The sequence below is a fragment of the Typopeltis vanoorti genome, chromosome 6 (assembly GCF_054136105.1).
Source record: "Typopeltis vanoorti isolate ZY-2024b chromosome 6, IOZ_Tvanoo_1.0, whole genome shotgun sequence".
NCBI lineage: Eukaryota > Metazoa > Arthropoda > Arachnida > Uropygi > Thelyphonidae > Typopeltis > Typopeltis vanoorti.
The window spans coordinates 147,147,249-147,168,791 of record NC_143554.1 but is presented as its reverse complement, the minus strand read 5'-3'; the positions used below and the strand labels follow the sequence as shown (position 1 = coordinate 147,168,791).

The 21,543-nt window shown below is 34.0% G+C and overlaps 1 protein-coding gene across 4 annotated transcripts in view; it reads left to right on the top strand.

The window, feature by feature from the left end:
- LOC150106054 (BTB/POZ domain-containing protein 6-like) overlaps positions 1-21,543 on the top strand; it is a 179,193-nt gene that overhangs the window by 142,614 nt on the left and 15,036 nt on the right. The window contains exon 1 of one of the 4 annotated variants that reach the window (XM_090393803.1): positions 10,588-10,651. The exons of 1 other annotated variant lie outside the window; for it this stretch is intronic. The gene's annotated coding sequence lies outside the window, so the exon portion shown is untranslated. Of the gene's footprint in view, positions 1-10,587; positions 10,652-11,022; positions 11,125-21,543 lie in introns of those variants that run through there. 2 more of the 4 variants (XM_090393800.1, XM_090393801.1) reach the window with 2 other exon arrangements.

The window sequence follows — 21,543 nt, the reverse complement described above, 5'->3', positions numbered from 1 at the left end:
ATTTGTTTACATATGATATATTACTTACATTTGTTTACATGTGATATTTACATTACGTACATTGGTTTACATATAATACATACATTGGTTTTCTTGTGATACGTACATTACATGTATTTGGTTACATATGATACATCTTGGATGAGAACTAATTTTTTTTTCCTTTCATCCTCGAAGCTTAAATGTAAGCTTATCTGAGGATGACACCAGTTGATTATTATGTATTGTTTTTTTTTTTTTTTTTTTTGCTGTGAATAAATTATAATGTACTGATGCGTCGCTGAACTGGAAGCCTGAGCGAATATATTGTGTTTCATTAAGTTTGTATGGTATTTTGGATGCGTGTTTCTTGTTCATAGTATGTCCTTAGAGCTCTTTTCAGGCTATTGTAGTTTGTAAGATTTCTGTATTCAAAACGTAATTTGTTTATCATGTCTGGGATGTAGAAGTTTCACGTGGCCTTTCCGTAGTCATTATTGTATTTATTAATTACAATAATCACTATTGTATTTATTAATTACAATAATCACTATTGTATTTATTAATTACAATAAATCTGAGGTGATTATTGTATTTATTAATTACAATAATCACCTCAGACTACTAATTATTGTAATTAGTAGTCTGAGGTCTTGTTATACGGTATGTATTTCTAACTGTCCTGTAGTTGGCATCGAAATAATGTTTTAACAAGGCTGCATAGTGACATAAATGTTTTGCTGTCAGTATTTTGTGTTCTGCCATTGCAATGTTTATAAGGTCGTGATTTTCTCTTTGTTCTCAAAAGATCAGTTTTGTCATTTTGTACTGTAGCGACATTAGTCTATTTAATTTGTAGGGTGCACAGAAGGCATACGTTGTTATCGCGTATCTTAGTATATTTTGGCTTAGTGCTTTGTATATTAGTGTTTTTAGGCGTATGGGAATTGTCTTTTAATCTGTAGAGTTTACCACTTATTGTTCGGAGTTTGTTGTGTAGATGTTTTATATGGCTATTCCAGCTCATATCTGCATCGAGGTAAATTCCATGGTATCGTATTGTTTCAACCTGAGTGATTGTAGTGGTTTTGCTGTTCTGTGTGTTTTTTGTATTGGAAAGTGGATGTTGGATGGTTATATATTTGTTATCAACTGGTCGAGTCAGTGGATTTCTGAATATCATTAATTTTGTCTTTTCTGAGTTTTGGTGTATGGAGTTTTTCGTGAGCCAGTCTATGATCAGATTTATATCATGTTGCATATTTGTTTGGGCTATGCTTGCGTTATTATGGATGGATATTATTGCTGTATCGTCTGCATATTGGAATATCTTACCTTTGAGTGGTAGCTGATTAATATCGTGCGTGTAAATGTTGAATAGAGTTGGGGAGAGTACAGCTCCCTGTGGCACTCCACAGGTTACTGGTAGCTCTCTGCTTCGGTTTGATCCGATACGTGTGATATGCTTTCTATTTTGGAGGTAGTTTTTTCGAGAATAATAATAATAATAATAATAATAATAATAATAATAATAATAATAATAATAATAATTTCCTAACTGCTTTGCTTTTCTAAACTTCTAATAATGTAAAATAGAGCAAACGAAACTAGACAAGAGGAACTTACTTATTTACCGACACAATACCCTCAGATAATGTTTAATTATCAGTAGTAACTTGATCGTGGTAGCGGTACACAGTATAAAATCATTTATATTTAGTAAGAATCTTCTTTTCGAGTGTCATCACGTCTGTTAAATAGGAAATGCTTTTAGCAGTTTACCTTGCTAGATCAAGTCCTAGGAGGAAATGATGTCATAGGTGTAGTTGTTAGGTTATTATGCAACGTTAGATGATATGAACTATCTTTCTCAATTATCTATAAATGCAATTTAAAAAAAGCTTGAAAATATGTATATATATTGCACAGTATTTTGCACTAAATTCTTTAAAAATTACAATTGCATAATGACATATTTACAAAAAGACTAATCACTAGTAGGCGATATCACCGCGATAAAGTAATGAAATAAGCAAACACTATCTTCCCGCTATTATCTGTTCCCGAGTATATACGAGACTACGGGAAAGTGTTTATATTTTTCATTTGTGCAGCCGACGACACTGGTTTGTGTTGTGTATTTGGTAAGATTTAGTTTTGATTGGTATTATTTAAATACGGTTTGAAGTTTCTGAACGTAATGGAGTCGACTCAGTACACTGTTTGCAAGAAATCTATGTTATTTTGTATTAAATATTTCGGTAGCTGTATAATTTGAAAATAATTATGACGTATTAAACGTTAGTATTCCAAACTTACTTAATGTTCTAAAAATTGAAGAGCTGTATGTAATTAAACACTTCGTGGATTTTGTTATGAACGTTTAATTCAGGAAAGACATCATAGTATGGAGAAATCTTTTCTATCATTAAAGTATGAATAATAATTACACTGGCCAACAAAAAATTTTTTTTTTCAGCTGACTATTGTCTGCCACTTATTTTTTTACTAATTTGGGTGGGCTGATTTCAAATATCAAACCCATTTTTTTCTATCCCCAGAATTTCTATCCAGAATTTCTGGGAATTGTAAGTGTACAAAATCACGTGTGACTACGGGAAGCAATACTACGGCCAAACTGAAAAACCCATCCTCCTACGTCTAGAAGAACATCAGAGAGACATTGCCAACAAAAAACTAGAGCAAGTGCCCTGTCAAGCTATGTACTGTTTTCAGTAAACACAAATGATGAAGACCGTCAACATGAGATAAACTGGACAACAATCTCAAACCTTCATATATGCCGTGACGAGGTGGAGCGACGCATAGTCGACTCTAAGGAAATTGTTATGGACCCTCATCACATAAATAATAACCTCATCTATAATCTACCGGACTCTTTCAGTCTGCTATCCGATATTGGCACACGCGTGAAATCAGACGCACGCAGTTACTTAACAATAGAACTTCAACACGGCCCGTAGCTACAGTTCAAAGCTAACTGATTTTATAACAGTCGTTTTATAGTGATACGATGTTTCTTATAGTGCTTAATTGCTTTCTATGTTCCCACGCCTGAAGAAGTCAGACAATCCGATGAAACATGCTGCGTTTTGAATAAATTTAATTGTTATTCTAGTCTCGGTTATAGTCAGTATATATATATATATGTATGTATATATATATATATATATATGTGTGTGTGTGTGTGTGTGTGTGTGTGTGTGTGTGTTAAGTGGTAGAAAAACATTGATCGCTTTCAAAACAGTTTATAATCATGCATTTTTTCATGATCTCTAGTCTTTTAACTCACGTTGTGCAATTCAAACAACTCTGCTCCTATCCGATGGGATTTTCTCATTACTTTTGAACTCTTTGCATTTTAAATTTCATGATACTATTTGTTTCTACACAGCAGCGATTTTAATTTTATAGTTATCTTAACTGACAATTATATTAATATTAATATTTAAATAATTTGTAATTTAATTTTACAATACACAATATTTTTGGTCCAAAAATTTTGTACGTCATATTACAGATATTCTTCAAGTTGCATACAGTGCGGCGTAATACATATGTTTTGACAAATAAAGAAAACATAAAGTTTTCTTTTAGTAAAAATAAATATAATAAAGGTTGAAACTGGTCTGGGTAGTGACCTCCCACCATGTATAACATCATACATCTCCTAGGAAATGTGTTTTCCATTATGGGAAAATACTAAGAATAGCGATCAGAACTTTACCACCTTTGCTACTAGTTGCCCGAGTTTGTAGTACATACTTTAGACTACGTGCTTTAGCTCACGCTAGTAGTGGCCGATACTTTTATAGTTTACTGTACTATATTCGGCATGAAACTCTTTGACTCCGATCTTTGATTTTCTTATTGGTTTTAAAACAATATGGGATTTAATATCCCCTTAATTTAAATAAAGAAAACACGGTTCTAATCAACTTCAACTTTACAAGCTTGGAAAAAGATGACGGGAGAAAAGTTTCTCCCATGTCATCTTCTTAGTTCCTTATTTTGCTCATTGATGACAGCAACATTCCCAAAAAAGTGATTGTTCCTCACGTACTACTTCAAACTTGGAAAACATTAGAAAATTAGGAAATAAATAGAATTCAAGGAGGTTTTTTTTTCCAAGTTCAAAAGTACAGTTGAATATGTCAATGATTACAATCATGCATACCATTCAAAATAAAATAAAATCAAAACTAATAACTAAAAGTTTTGTTTGTTTACCGGTTTTAGTCATGAACATTTCTATAATCAATAAAATCCCTTCTATAGTTTCACCATTCAGGATACATTTTATATGTTCAATGTTTCTGCCTATTTTCATTGTCTTTATCTATTTATTGTCAATTTTCATACCAAATTTATTACAACAGTGATTCAATTTAGTCAGGGAATCTTGCAGACATACTGGATTTATTCAGAAGTATAACATCAGCTGCATAAAGTAAAGAGCTAAGATTAACATTTCCAGTTTTGATATCAGATTTAATACCACTTTCCTTCATAACGTGATCAATATAGATAATGAATAACAATACTGAATGAATAACAGTAGAGACAATGTGCACCTTTGTTGCACACATGATTTTACCTCAAACCATCTTCCTGTACCTCCTTCAATTCTAACTGCTGACTTATAGCTTAAAGAGAGACAATTAATTGCTTGATGTAATGTTCCGTTTATACCATATACCTGCTGTAGCATTCTGAAGGACTCTTGGCACTTTGGATCTAAAGGTCAGTAGATTACCTGACTATCTTAAATTTTCGATTTTTTCGAAAAACCACCCACACTGATAGATATTTGCATGCCTCTTCTCATCACTTCTCTCCACAGAAACTTGGCATCATCTCCACTTTTCCCATTGTGCAAGATGTCTTACTTCCACAGAAGAAGACCTTCAAACAGAACTCAACTTCCTGAAAAGCACCTTCTTAAATAATGGATATTCATCTCGTAACATCACTAAACGTTTGAGACCACGTCAACAACCTGGACAAGAAGATGAATCTAACCCTATCACTCACATGCAGTTACCATTCATTAGCTCTCTTACCCCAAACCTAGCTAGAATTATGAAGAAATTCAACAAAAAAACCGACTATACCATTCTGGCAAAACTTCTTTCTTTTCTGAGTCGGCCAAAACACAACCAACTGCATTTTCCAGGTGTTTATAAAGTTGTGTGCGACTGTGGTCGACCTTATTTTGGTCAGACAGATAAATCTATTTCACTACGTCTTGAGGAAAATCGACGTGACAAATCCTACAGAAGAACCGGAGCGATCGCCCTTTCCAGTCATGTTCTTTTCTCCGCCAACTCTAACCTAGAAGAACGTCAACACGAAATTGATTGGGACCCCACGACCAATTTATATATCTATGCATATATATTTATATATGCAAGGATGAATTTGAAAGACGCATTGTAGAAATCAAAAAAAAAAATAGTTCTGGACCTTTCACACATGAACAACAATCTGAACTACAGTTTACCTGATTCCCATAGCGCAGTAATCCATTACTGGCGCTCTAAAATCAGCTGTCACTCACATTCAACTCACGCTAACAATAACACGCGGTTACTATTTCAGATATGACTGTTGCTATTCTTCTTCTTTTTATTAAGCTGAAAAGTCCATGTTTTTAACCTTGTTAGTTTTATAAGTTTCATGTTATTTCTTACTCACCTGAAGAAGTCGGGGCACCGATGAAACTAGTCGTGATTCATTAAAGTTTTTTTGTGTTATTCTTCTCGGGTTCTAGTCAGTATAAATATTAATTTTCTAAATATATAATCAGGATATTTCCACAAACAAAATGGGTTAAAATTTACCAATCAACAAAACTGATTGGTAAATTGATGAAGATCCGTAGAGTAAACTTGTCCAGAAGAGGTGCACTTGTAATCTCTTTTCAGTAAAGAGAGACAAATTTATTTTTCATCCTAAAAAAAGTCAATTAACACCTGAAAATAATAAATATGTCATGATCATGCTATCACTTAAAAATGGCAGAGTATGCATCGATAGACAATTCAACCATTCCGACCAAACAGAATCCAATTATTACTCAAAGGATTTTGTGAATATTTTGAAGGATTAACAGTAATTCCAACTATCATACAGTTCTTGCTGCAAAGAAACTTTGTACGTCAAGTTAGAGAAGGATAAAAAAGAGAGAGAGAGAGATTTCTGTTTTACAAGAAGGAAGAATAAATGTACTTTGTAGATATTACCCAACTTTGTGCAAGACTATAAAACTTACCTTCGCTCGAAAGGACAGCTGTTTAAAATTATCCTCAAAGAAACTGATTTGGCGCGATGTTTGTTCAACTTTTCACACATTACAGCAAGAATGTTTCGCCTAGATAACTGTATTCTTGACTTTCGTTTTCAGATTTATAAATTGTAATTGGAATATCAAGCTTTTTATTATTTTCAGGTATCTGTACACAGATGAAATTTCAATTCCATCAATAGACACAGCGATGGAAGTGTTCTCCATGGCAAAAAAATACAAGTTAGCATTTCTCATGGAGAAAATTGAAATATTTCTTTTGGAACAAGTGAAGGCCGAGTCAAGATGCGTATGCAAAGCTTATGAATTTGCTAAAAGTATGAGTGTCTCTCAGATCATGTATAATTGTCTCGACATCATTGACAGACATACGGAAACCATTCTTAATTCATGTGATTTCTTGCAATGTCAGCAGAACACAGTGGACGACATAGTGCGTAGAGAAACATTGACACTTCAGTCAGAATATTCTGTGTTTGATGCTATTCAAAAATGGGGGACACATTATCTCTCGAGAACCCAACAATCACAAAATAAACTACTTTTGAGAGAAGTACTCTCGCCTACTTTCCCTTGTGTAAGATTTTCTCTTATGTCATCAGAAGAGCTCGCTAATGTGCTCAAAACAGAATTGTTCACATTTGACGAAATTGGACCTTTCTTATGCAGAAGTGAAATATGTGATACACCAATCCGACCTAATGCACCCCTTGGCATTAACAGTGGAGGTCCAAGATGTTATTCATCATATTCAAAGCTCACTGTTGACAAAACAAGGGTAGATTGGAATTCCACAGGATTGCAACTGTACACTTGTCTGGATAATAAGATTTCTTTCACAGTTGAAATTCTAGAGAAATCAATGCTGCTTGTTGAACCATTTATAAATGGTGAGGTTGAATATAATTCGGAAACATATTGCAATAAAGTATTCTGTTTAACATCACTCTCTTCTGATGAGTCTAAAAAAATTACTGGTGCATCGGAGCTGAATAAAATTAATCCTTCTCTACTGTATGTTAAAGAAGGAGACAAACTTCAAACGACTGTGATGTTTAGTAAAAGATTTAAGAAATATATGAGGAATTCATTCGTTCGTGCGGCATATTGTAACGAGCCTTGTTTAACATTTAGTGCAAAACCAGAAGATATGTGGTGTGTGAAGTCCCTTACATTTATGCTGCTTATAAAGTGAAGGCAAGTCTGATTAAATTTAACTTGAATGGTGTTATCAAACTTTATTTGCATAACTGTAAAATATATTTACGATTTTATTATTATTTTGACAGCCGTTTTTTCTGTATTTAAGAATATAATTTCTCAACAGCTGTTCTCAGATCACCAGAATCAGTAGAGCAGAGTATTAAAACTGTTGAAATCTCCTGTTTATTTATAAATTGAATATTATATTCATCTGAAAAGTACATCAGCGTGAATGATGAATACTTTTGTAATGTAATTCAGCTAAAAAATTATTTGTAATCAAACATTGGGCTATATGTAACTAAATATAGATAGTTTTAATCTTTTGCAATGTTTTCCACAGTTTTGTATAGAGTTGAGGGGTTTTATTTTCGGTTTATGGAGAAGTATAATAAATTCCATGTCTTTCAGAAATAAATTTTATATTGCAGAAATATTTCTTTCTTGTTATTCTTTGTGAACGTGATACTCCAATTTTTATTTGGAGTTTCAGTGTATTAATTTCACCAATTTTGAATGACAATAAAATAAATTACAGTCGATTTTTTCGGTTTCTTGAATTAAACCATACATTAAATGCATTTTACTAAGAATATCAATGAAATTTGTTGTTTGAATAATAACTTACTCGACCACTCTTGTGATTATTTAAATGTAGTCCTCATACTTAAAAATGTAAGTCTAAAAAGAAAACATTTTCCTCTTGAGAACATTACGTATTTCGATATTTTGTATAACCAGTGTTATTGTCAAACCATTGCAATTTTTATTTAAGGAAGATTCAGTTACATTTGATTCTTTCAGTAAGACATTACCGAGTGAAAAAACGGTACTGTTAATGAATGAAGAATGTAGTGGAGCTGGGAGATCAATGAGAGAAATACCAAGTCACATTAATGTAAGATGATTTATTCAGTCACTATAATTAAAGAAAAGAATATCCAAAAGTGAACATGAAAATACACTCCTGAAATCAAACCCTATTTTAAAACTCAAGGGTTTACTTTAAACCAACTTATAATCAGCTCTGACGAAAGATGGGAAGCACGTTACAAGTCCGAATAAAGAAGCTTGAAAATTCACTAAGACGCTCACACACAAATAATGTAAGAAAGCTTCCAAAGGAAACAATTACAATGAAACTTCGGTCTGCTGCTTTCGGGAAAATATTGTAAGAAAAAATAGAGCAATTCTTACATTATTTCCGGTATAAAAATGACTTATGGACTAATAAATATAGGATCAGATTTTTTTTGGTGTAGTTTCTGATATTGTGTATATGAAGGAGCAAACTCGAGGTGCAAACAGGTGACTAGTGGTGTTCCGCAAGGTTCGGTGCTGTGTCTATTGCTGTTTAATTTATACATAAATGATGTGGCGATCAAGGCGATGTGGATTTCAAAGTGATGTGGAGAGCTTGCAGGATGATTTAAATAGGCTGTCAGTATGGGCAAAAAATATTCAATTGTTTGCTCAAGATACGAAATTAGGTAGCATTATAGTTAACCAAGGCGATGTGGAGAACTTGCAGGATGATTTAAATAGGCGGTCAGTATGGGCAAAAATGAATGGGTATCTGTTTAATATGGAGAAATGTAAAGTTATGCATTTTGGGATAAGCAAATTACAAGCCGTATCGCATTGAGGGCACTGTATTTCAGGAAACAGATGAAGGGTTAGTAGACAGAAAGCTAAAGTTTAGAGAACATATTGCTAAGAAGTCCATAAGATTACTTGGCTATTGAAGAACACCTTAACAAGTAGCGATAAGGAAGTTGTTATTCTCTTTATAAGGCCCACATCTGGACTATTGTGCTCGAGTCTGGTCCCCTGGGTTTTAATCTTGATGTATAATACTAATTTTTCAGCAGCAAGTTTCAGTTTTCTAAATATTGTTGTAATATTTTTAGTAGTTTCTCCAATCAGGCATATCCTAATATTACTGTTCTGCCCGGATTGATTTACTGCTGTAATTTTTATGAAGAATAAAGAGATTTAATAATGCTAATGATTTTGTTGTCAATACCATAATGTTCTAGAATCTTCCATAATGCCTCGTGCCATATATATTGAAATATACAACTAAGTGTAATTCTGAATATCTCGAAAGAAACTATAACATAAATTCTTTTTAATGACAAGGGAAGACTTTGTTAGCAAGCTATTGACTGTAAGATATACAACGATATTCTTCTGTTTTAGCTGTTAGATGATACTACTGCTTTATAAGATGCTGTTCCGCTGTGATTTACTAATACAGAATAATAAGCACCATTTAAGTTCAGTGGGTAATTGTGGATTCCGTTATTCAGATGCAATGCCTTGCAAAGCATGACTGACTTTTCTTAAATTCTATAGGTTATCAGTTGTGTTCGAAGACGATCTCAATGTGATATAACATTGTCTCCTCTGCTTCGTGTGAATACATTTCGGGCTAAACAGCACCGCTGCTGTTGTATACACACTTCTATCACCCACGATATGACATGGATTTTTTTCCTTATTTATTTCTCAATAACACTCTAGTTTCACAGAGATATTTGATTATAACAACAGAAACTAAGAAAAAAAATCAGGCATAATAGTGAGAAATGAAAAATAAATTAATATAAAAAGAGTCAAGTTAATTATGGAGGCAGTTTCTCTTCGTAACGCAATGAAATATTTCCATTGTATTTATTTTTAGCTTCATTGTAAAACTAATAGATGGCGCTGGTAGTCCGTAAGCTAAGGAATACAGTTCATTAAATTGAGAGCCGTTTGTGACGCCATTATTTTAGTTTTGTTTACGTAATGTCATTTACTTGTACATAGCGCTAATGAAATTTATTGAGGAGACATTGGTTTCAGGATTACCACGTGTTTCTTGCTGGGTTAGGTTTCAGTTTAGAACTGACGTTGAATTAGAGAGAGCGTTCAGTGGCTACACTTTTGAAATGAATTCAACTTATAGATGGCGCTTCTCACATTCGTTTCAGATTAAGCAAGTGTTTGACTGGTAGGTTAGGTTTTGGTTTCGAAATGACGTCATCTTATCGCGTTCTAACTGTACTTTTGAAATTACGTATACGTGTAGAAGGCACTACTGCCATCTGAGGAAGATAATAAGTTTGCTACAGAATTGTGTGTGTGTCCAGTGAGGTATGTAGAGAATTCTGTAGTTTTCTTTTCAAAATAACATTGGCTAGGCATCTCGAATAAACTAAGCATTGTCTTTGTGATAAAGAGGGAATAGCGAATCATTTACTGAGAGAGAGAGTTCAATAATAATTTTGATTTAGTCTGGGTTAAAATATCTAGAATTTTAATGAGGTTATCCTTAATAAGAAATAAGATGTAATCCCTCCCCACCTTTTTTTTTTCATTTTTAATAGTGTTGAGACAAAAAAAGCACTGTTAGATTATTCGCTGTAACAAGGGATCATGAGCAAAAGAAATGACTTGGGCATGATTTTCAAGTCTGATTGCTGAATCACAAGCCTCACGAACTGGTAACAATATTTACATTATGATACAGAATAGAACCACCATAGCTCTGTCGATATAGACGAAGACCTGGGTTCAATTCCAGTCTATTACATGAGGAACCTTCATGTGGTCTCTTTCGACTAAAGGTGAGTTAACCAACCTCATACGGCGTGAGAGAGATTTTTCATCCCTCAAAACAGGCAAACCGGTCCCGTGAACACATACGGCTACAGTTGTAAATACTTACGGCAAGGAAGGCAACGGGAAACCACCTTGCTCATAATCATCTACCTAGTATGGTAGCATACAACTATCCCAACGATCCGTATTGCTGAGGGAATAGGATACGAGAACGAATAATCTAGCGTGCATATAGTATCACTTGTCTCGGTTGCAACTATACAGTAGGATGAAACACTATTACAGATCACAGAAGTGGGAATAGAGGTTTCATTAATTTTTTAAAAAAATTATAGACAATTAAGATTAGGGATGGCTTGGGCTTTATACGATTAAAACAATAGACGATGAAATTTGAACCTGTTGTAATGTAGCTTCTTGATATGGTTCCATTGAATTCTGTGTCCAGTGTCGATGGCATAAGAAGCAAGGCCTGAACCTCCAGATACAGTATCTTATATAATCTCGATGTTCTTGGATTCTAATAGTAACAGAGTGGCAAGTCTGCCCAAAGTTGCAAAGATGGCACGGGTATTTCAATAAATGTTCATTTATTTAGTTTGGAGTACCTATGTACTGACACAATGACACACTCTTACAGTAATAATAGTACAAGTCAGTAATTTATCAAAATAACTTTAATGAATGTTGAGTACCTAAACACCCCCACACTAAAAAGGTTAACTAATTCATTCGTTTAATGCTAGCATCAGAAATAAGCACATTCATTGCCAGCACCATATTTATCTAATGACAGTCGAGGTAAGGTGCTAATTAGGTAGTAAAGGTGATAAATATCCACGTTTTCTTCTTAAAATTGTTCAATTTTAAATCTGTTTAATATATATACGACGATTTTAATAATATGGTAAATCATTTATCTTTTTCTTTAAAAATTTTAATCAAATGTTTAATGTTTAACACTTTAGCATCATTTGAAACATATGAGCACCAAAAAATTAAATCATGCAGTAAGAGAGGTTTAGCTTTGCTTTTGAAATTCAGTAGTATTTCTGGTATTTCATCATACTATTGCTTTGCGTGCGTGAAGTCTTAATGTGAACTTTGATTTAGGAATAAAGTAACTTCCCGAGGCCATTTAAAAGTTTGTTGGAGGTCATTTAACAACTATTGTATCAGTTTCATGTGAACTTCCAGCCAAAGCCGGTCATCAGCATACTATCTATCTATCCCAATGGCTTTAACAGGCCTTTAAGGCCCACAACCTTCCAAGCATGCTTGGATTTCGTAACCGAAATACGAGGATAGAATGGTCACTCCTATGCCTCAAGGTATTCTTGGCTGTATCCATGTGTGTTCACGGGACCGGTTTGCCTGCTTGCGGGATGAAAAACACCAGATAAACTGGCGGAAAAAACCTACTGCCCGCGCCCAAGACCGGCTAACTTGGCTATGGCTGAGGAAGATCCTTCAGCTCCTCACGTCTCCGACGGGAATCGAACCAAGGACACTCCTTCCCCAGGCATATGGTTGCGAAGCTCAAAACCACTTGGCTAACCGCACGGACGGTCATCAGCATACTGAAAGTGCTAAATGACAAACTGAGATAATGTCTGCTGATAAATAAATAAATACTATTCAGATATTATTCATCATCATCACCACGAACCATGGGCTCACTGCCCGTTGATGTCCGATGCCTGCTTCACTATCTTCTTCCACCTTTCTTTGTCCAGTGCACAGTGTCGCAGTTTTTGTACACCCATTCCACACCAGACTTTTATCGCGTCTATCCATTCTCTGTATGGTCTACCTCTTTGGTATTTTGGATACCAAAGAGGTAGACCAAACATAAATGTCTTTATCTTCCGGTCCTCACTCATTCTACAGATGTGTCCAAATAATTGCAGCTTCCGTTTTATAATCTTCTGCATTAGATTCTGTTTTCGTTGTATCTTCTGAAAGAGCTCTTCGTTGGTGATTTTTTGTACCCATCCTATTCTCAGAATCTTCCTGTAACAAGTTCTTTCAAATGCCAAAATTCTTTTTCTTGATTCCTTATTTATTACCCACGTTTCAGATCCATACAGTACACCCCTGAAGATGCATGTTTCCAGTACTCTTAGATTTGTTTGCAGGTTGATCACTTTACTTTTCCAGATGTTATCCATGGGCTTCAGATTTGTTCTTCCCTTTGCAATCCTGATTTTTATTTCTTTTTTCCAGTCCAAGTCATATGTGAGTTTACTTCTCAAATATGTCAATGGTTCTATATTTTCTATATCAGTTCCATCCACTTGTATCTTTCGTTTCATGTTGTTCTCACCAAATACCATTGTCTTTGTTTTTTTCCAAGTTCGTAACATGTCTAAATCTCTTTCCTTCCTCATTTAACAGTTTTAGTGTTTTTCTACTTCACTTTCGTCTTCAATATTAACCACCTTACCGGCCATTATGGATCAAATACGCATTCTCATACGCTTCGTATCCATCAGACTGAATGATATAATCACGTAATCACAAGAAAGATATTTATTTAACCAAATATTTCGGTCTGGAAATAGCAGACCATCGTCGGTGGTATTACAAGAACAGTTTAAAAAATATACAAGCTAGAATACTAACAATAGATCGTTGAAAAATGTTTCCATGTTTCCAGTACTCTTAGATTTGTTTGCAGGTTGATCACTTTACTTTTCCAGATGTTATCCAGATGTTAAATGAGGAAGGAAAGAGATTTAGACATGTTATGAACTTGGAAAAAACAAAGACAATGGTATTTGGTGAGAACAACATGAAAATAAACCTGAAAAGTCTGGTTTGGCTCAACACGGGATTGAAACTGACCACAGCATCCTTTGGTCCAAAACGCGCCTCTTACATAGATCCCGTTATAGGTTCGAACGTTTGTTCAAGGAAAGCGTGGAGGCCTTGCTGCATCATCCCAACCTGAATCGTAATGACTGCATATCTATATCAAAAATCTGGGAAAGCCTAATCAAGATTACTCATTATTTTTTTTTTTTTTTTTTTTTTTTTTTTTTTTTTTTTTTAATAGCAAATTCAATCATGTTTCTACTTCAAAATATTTCGTTTCATACTTAGTGATATAACATCACGCGGCATGTTCTAATTTCAACGATCTATTGTTAGTATTCTAGCTTGTATATTTTTTAAACTGTTCTTGTAATACCACCGACGATGGTCTGCTATTTCCAGACCGAAATATTTGGTTAAATAAATATCTTTCTTGTGATTACGTGATTATATCATTCAGTCTTATGTCGCAAGTATCCTTAAAACAACGTATCCATCATATATTTCAATGTAATATCAATGTTATTACAATTTTAATATGCACCTCGCATCCATGATAACTTGAACGTCTATAGATGTCTTGGCCGGTAGCGTGGTTAACAACGTCATCTGCAAATCTCAGATTATTAATTCTCATTCCGTGTACAGATATTCCTTTGCTATCTTCCTTCAGTCTATCCATTGCACTTGTAAATGTGCGATGAAAATTCTCGATGATATTGGGTCTCCCTGTCTGGTACCTCTGTATGTTTTAAACCATTTCCCCAAATCATCACCTATTCTAACTGCTGCAACTGCATTCTGATAAACATCTTTTAATATAGCTATTAGTTTTTTATCAATTCCATAGGATTCCAGAACTGCTAATGTCACTGTCTGGTCAATACTGTCAGATGCTTTCTGAAAATCAACAAAGCAAATATATATGTTTTTGTTTTTTCTCCTAGCTTTCTCTGCTATTAACCTCTTTGTCAAAATCTGTTGAATTGTAGTTCTATCCTTCCTAAATCCTGCTTGCTCATCTGCAAGTTATGCTTCTAATTGTGTTCTCAATCTTTCTGTGGATATGATCACCATCACTTTACCAAGGTGACTTATCAAGGCAATTGTTCTATAATATTTCCTTTCTTGTATAATGTTACTAATATTGATTTCACCCACTGTTCTGGCATTTTCCCTTCTTTCCATACCATATTACATAGTTGATACATTTCTGTAACCATACTTTCACCACCATATTTAATCATTTCTCCAGTAATGTTATCGTTACCAGGACTCATGTTGTGTTTTAGCTTTCTTCTACCTCTCCTCTTAAAATGTCCATATCATGCTCATTAACTGGTGGTGATATCTGCTTCAATTCTTCAGTCAGTTTCCCAATGCTATCTGAATCTAGTTTTTCTTCATATACCTCACTACAGTTTCTTGTCCACCGCTGTACAATTTTTCTTTATTCATAAATACTTTGCCTTTTTCATCTTTAATTGTGGTCTGTTTCGGTTGCCACTTTCTATTAATGGTTCTTATCATTCTATGTACCTTTTATGCTCTCCATAGTACTGTTCTATATTGTTGCATTGGGTTTCTAACCATTTCCTCTTATCCATTCTGACTGCTTTTTTTACCTCATTACACTTTCTTCTATTGCTCTTCTATTTGTTCTGATGTATCCCTTCTTATCTTCAACATTCTTTACTCCTGTACTAACTTCAGTGTTTCTTGTGTAATCCATTTCTTCTTGATCTTTTCTTCTTCTGGTACTGTTTCTTCAACTGCATCTTGTATCGTCTTCACTACTCTTTTCACTATTAAATTCGAGATTTTTTCTTTCTCCACACTTTTAAGTTTCTCTTCTAACACTGTTCTATACCTTCTTCCTATTTCTGCTTCACTTATTCGTGTTGTCTCTTCTATTCTGATGTTGGGATTTATATTTCTTATTTAATTTCAACTTGATGTTTGCAATCACTAAACTATGGTCCGAGTCTATATCCGCAACTTGAAAAGTTAGACATTGCTGTATTGATGTTATCCATATTATTTTAATCATAATCATATCAATAATGTTTTTACTTTTCCCATCATTTGTTCGCCACGTCCATTTTCTACTCCTTTTGTTGGAATTTTATGTTACAGATCATCAGCTCGTGGTCCACAACAAATTCTAACAGATATTCTTCTTAGTTGTTAAATAACTCAGTGATAGGTTAAAAGATTTGCATTACGATTATGGTGTCTTCTCTTGTAATTTTCCAGCTGTTTTAACGGTACCTTATCAGTTTTTTTTAAACCTCACAACTCACAAAAAATACAACTCACGCTATTTCAAGAAATACTATCACTTTGTTTAGGAACAAATGGCAGCAATGTGTTCTTGCATGCGAAGTTTTCAGAATGATTGGCAACCATGACCTCAACTATCAAAGATTTGTAAGGAGACCACATCTAAACAGAGCTTACCTATTTAAAAAAAAAAAAAATTCACTTTGGACTAAACCAGTGTTCTCTACTTCCATTGGAAAGTAGCAGGTGACAGATATTTATATACATACCGTTCACTGAATCGGAAACATTTATTTAGATATACGTAGACGTCACTTACATAGATTATTTGCAAACTATTTGGTAACTTGTTTCATCACCTGTTCCAGGCAAATATTTAGCAATACCACTGTCAATAATGGTCAGTAGTGTTGATCACAAGGAGAAAAACAAAGGTCCTTTGGGAGTTCGATAAACGTTTATTGTAAGTGCACGTCAGACTTTATTTTGAAAACAGCAGAGCTCAATGGATGCTTAAAAGCTAGGATAACTGAGATGTTTAATCAGTGGGAAAATTACCCTCATTGTTTGTGTTAGAGGGAGTAACTGTGGTTCTAAAAGAGAGTTTGTCAGAAAGGTCACCTTCATTTGAAAAAAGTATGGACACACAGAATTTTCTAAGTACAGCAATTGACCGAAGCATTTAATGCAGGCGGTTTCCAGTTCATATCTCACGAACTATGCACAAGGAATTGAGGAGAGTCGCATGCCTATACATAAAAAAAAATGTTTCTAATTCTGTGGCCAGTATGTGAGTATTTATCTATAATGCAAAGTATTCGACAAAATGATGGTTTGTCCATAATATGACTACACAAACTACTTTGGAATTGAAAGCGTACAGAAACAGTGGGGAGAAGAGAGAGCGAATTGCTCATGACGTAAATCTTTTTTTTTTTAGTTTTGTAGTAAGGAGAGTTAAGTAGGAAGATATAAATGTATCACAGTTTGCAGCTCTGCAGAAGGCTAGATCGCTTTGAAATTTTTGCATTCTTTAGGTATAATTGTTTTTTGTGTACGAATTAATTAAATATGCATTATTTTCAAGTGCTTATTACTTTTTCATTCGTCTTCATTTCTGTTTCAAATAATATTTCAACTCAATAAATGCATTTTGTGTCATTCTAATTTTTATTGCTACACTATTTCATCAAAATTATCCGTACACCTACTCGAACTGTAATCAGATTTTCCTTATGACACACTTTCCAGTAGTGGACATTAATACGGGGAGGGGCCACTCTTTGCTTCTATGACAGGTCTAACTGCCGGGGAGACTTTCTACCAGGTTCAGAACGTCTTGAGGAATAGCAGCCCATTCTTACAACTGTAGCCACAGCAGTTCGTGATGTGGGTCCTTGGGGTCTGGAGTGAAGTGAAGTCGGCGTTCTAATTCATCCCAAAGTTGTTCTATGGGGTTCAGGTCAGGGCTCCGGGCCAGCCAGTATATTTCTGAACCGTTATTTTCCGCAAACCATTCCCTCACAGACCTTGCTTTATATCAGGTAGTATTGCCATGTTGATACAGACAATAGTCATAACCGAACTGATCTACCATAGACAGTATGCAACTAGTCAAAATGTCCTTGTACTCTTCCGCATTTAGATTTCCGTGTAGTGTTACGAGAAGGCCAAGTCCATTCCATGAAAAACATCCCCCACACTGTAACACCAACTCCTCCAAATTTCACTGCTGGCATTAATCGTTCTTTAGACATTTACCACACCCAGATCCTCCCATCGGACTGCCAAATGAAAAACCTCGATACTTCATTCCAAATCACAAGTTTCCAGTTGTCCACTGTCACAGTGACGTCACTCTTTACACTGGAGGCGGCACTTATCGTTCACAGGAGAAGTGTTTGGTTTATGGACAGCTGCTCGACCATGGAACCCCATTCCTCTTATCTCTCGCCGCACATTCATGGTGCTGGGTGAACACTTAGTAGCACTGCGGAACTCCCGGATGATTATTTCACTCGATGTTCGGCGATTTCCATGAACCGCCTTCTTCAACACTAGATGATTCCTGTCTATCATTAAGCGCTGCCTACCCGACCGTGGTTTTGTTATAGTTGTGCTTTCACGTTCCCACTTCACAATGACGTCATCAACTGTTCACTTGGGCAACTTGAGGAGGATTGAAATGACTTTGACCGATTTGTTACTGATGTAGTAACCAATAATTAGTCCAGGTTTCAAGTCACTCAGCTCCCTGTACTCAATTCTGCTCATACTTCCTATCAATGAATAACACACAGCTCAGTGCCTCCTACTATACCGGTGAGGTCATAGTGACATCAAGACGTCAGTTTACGAATTTCTTCGTAAACTGACGTCTTGATCAGACCAGAAGTGTGTCGGGATATTTTTAATCAGATGGTGTATGTGTGAATGGGCTGCAAATGTGAAAACAATCTGCGTAATGATGATAATGCTTTTCTCTTGGTTTCAACAGAAATCAGGGCTTGAAAAATAGTGACACTTTATTTTGTGTGACCACATTTCTGTATCTGTACTCAGTTAACCTCTTTTCCAAAGCACTTTAATTTTTAAAAAGAAAATATGTATGTTTTATCTTAGAATATATTTTCATTGTTTATGTGGTCTTCAGATAACAATAGCTAACTTTATAATCTATTTATTATCAGTTACTTTTACGATTTGGTTTGTATTATATAGGTATAATTATTTCCCACAACAGGACTAATATTTAAAATCAATTGGATTGATTTATCTCAATCTGTGTGTATTCAGGAAACTGATTATCAATAGAATGTTTTTTTCAAACTCTTCATCGCTAATAATGAAACATTAAGCATGGAGACTCAGAGGATTATGTTGTATAGTAAATAAAATTAGAATGGCAATTTAATTTAAAAATCTCCAGTAATAGTCCTATTATAACTTTGTTAGGATGAGTTCTTCTGAGGATAATTTCTAGGGATTAGTTCAATCCCTGTAGCTTTCTTTTGGTCATCATCATCATCATCATCATACGTATCAAGGATTTAGGCTTAGCATGGCCTGTTCCGGCCTTAGAAGTCATCGTTGAATCGTTTAAGAGGACGTCCTCGTTTTCTTTTTCCTAATGGCTTGTACTTTAAGGCTTGTTTTGGTAATCTTTATGTTTTCATTCTTTGAACGTGTTCCATCCATCTATGTTTATATTTTTTAATTTTTTCTACTACTAGTTCTTGGTTTAATTCTTTCATAATATCTTCGTTCCTTTTGTGATCAAATAGGGTATACTTTGCAGTTTTTCTCATAAACTTCATTTCTGCTGTTGTTAATTTTTGTTTGTCTTTTTGTTTTATTGTCCAGATTTCGCTTCCATACATTAAGACCGGTAGGGCTAATGTATTGTATACTTTTAGCCTGGTTTGTTTTTGAACTAGTGTTGGTTTAAATATAGAGTTAATTACACCTGTTATTTTTAAATATTTTGCAATTTTTATGTTTATATCTTTTTCATTTTCATATGTGATCATACATCCCGGGTAGTTAAATGAATTCACCTGTTCTAAGATCTTGTTATCTATTACGATTTTAGTTCTAGCTGGATCTTGTCCTTTAAGACCATAGTTTTTGAATTTTCCGTTGATATTATCATACCATAATCTTTGGATATCTCATTTAGATTTAAAATAGCTTTCTGCAAGTTATCTTCAGAATTTGTAATTATTATTTTGTCGTCTGCAAAGAGGAGAGTGTTTCCGTTTAGGTGAAAGTTTAATTCCTTAATGTAAATTTTTATTCCATTTTATTATTATTTCATTTAAGTCGATATTAAAAAGAGTTGCTGAGAGGGGACATCCCTGTCGGACCTCGTGGTTTATCTCTCTTGTATATGATAGCTCATGATTTAATCTTATTTGTTTTTGATTATTTTCATATATACTTGTGATAGCTTTTAGGATATTATTTGGTATTTGTCTTTCTTTTAATACGTTAAATAATACGTTTCTTTTAACTTTGTCAAATGCTTTTTCAAAGTCAATATATGAATATGCGTTTCTAAATTATATTCTCTTCTTTTCTCTATTATTAATTTTAGGCAAAAGCCTGGGTACATGATCGCCTTTTCTAAATCCATTCTGTACCTCTAGAATAAAGTTTTCGGAATATTTCATTAGTTTGTTATTTAAGATTCTGCTGTATATTTTGTAACATGAATTTAGTATACTGATACCTCTATAGTTTTTAGGGTCATCTCTATTACCTTTCTTAAAGATAGGAATCACAATTGCTTTTTTCCATTCTATTGGGGGGATACCAGTTGAGTAAATTTTATTTAAAAATAATAAGTCTTTCTTTGAATCTTGTTCCTGCGTATTTATATAGTTCCGAAACTAGCTTATCTTCTCCAGGTGATTTTCTATTTCTTGTTTCTTTCAGGCTGATTTCTAATTCTTCTTCAGTTATTTCCTTTACATTTTCGTTAATTGTTTGCCAGTTGTCTTTTTTAGAATATTTGTCTGTCCACAGTTCTGTATAGTAATTTAGAAATTCTTCTAATTTCAATTCAGTGTTTAATTTTATGTTTTCTTTGGTATCTGCATTTAGGTGCTTCAAAATCTTATATACATTGGGTTTTATTTTATATAAATCATGTTCTAAATTAGAAACAAATTTATTCCATGATTCTCTATGTCTTTTTCTGACTTCTCTTTTATCTATGGCTCTTATTCTTTTATATTCTATTTCATCTTCTAATCTTTTACTGCTTAACCATTTGTGATAGGCTTCTTTTTTCTTTTTGATTATTTCTTTGATTGTTTCATCCCAGACCTTCAGTTTTTTTCTTTTATTGAATTTTTTGTTCTTTCCTAAGCTTTCATTTGCTGCTGCATTTAGTATCGTTTTTATATTAAGCCATTCTGTTTCTATTTCTTCATTCTATCTAGATATTGGTTAATTCTTTGTTCATATAGCCATTGTACATTTGTGTCATTCAATAGTCTAGTTTTATAAACAAATGGTTCAATTTTTCTTTCTGTTCTTGTTATTTGTAGCCATTTAGGTGGTAATCTTAATTTTATTTTAACAAGGAAGTGGTCACTGCTTATTTCATATCCTCTGTGAACTCTAACATCTAGTGAAAATTTTGATGTCTTTTCATTTAATATGAAGTAATCTAATATTGATTTCCATCCTCTTGCTGCCCAAGTATATTTATGTATGTCTTTATGTTTATAGAAGGAATTCATTATTTTTAGGTTAGAAGTCAATCAATTTTTTACCATTTCTGTTTAGAGTGCGTTCTCCATGTATTCCTATATTAT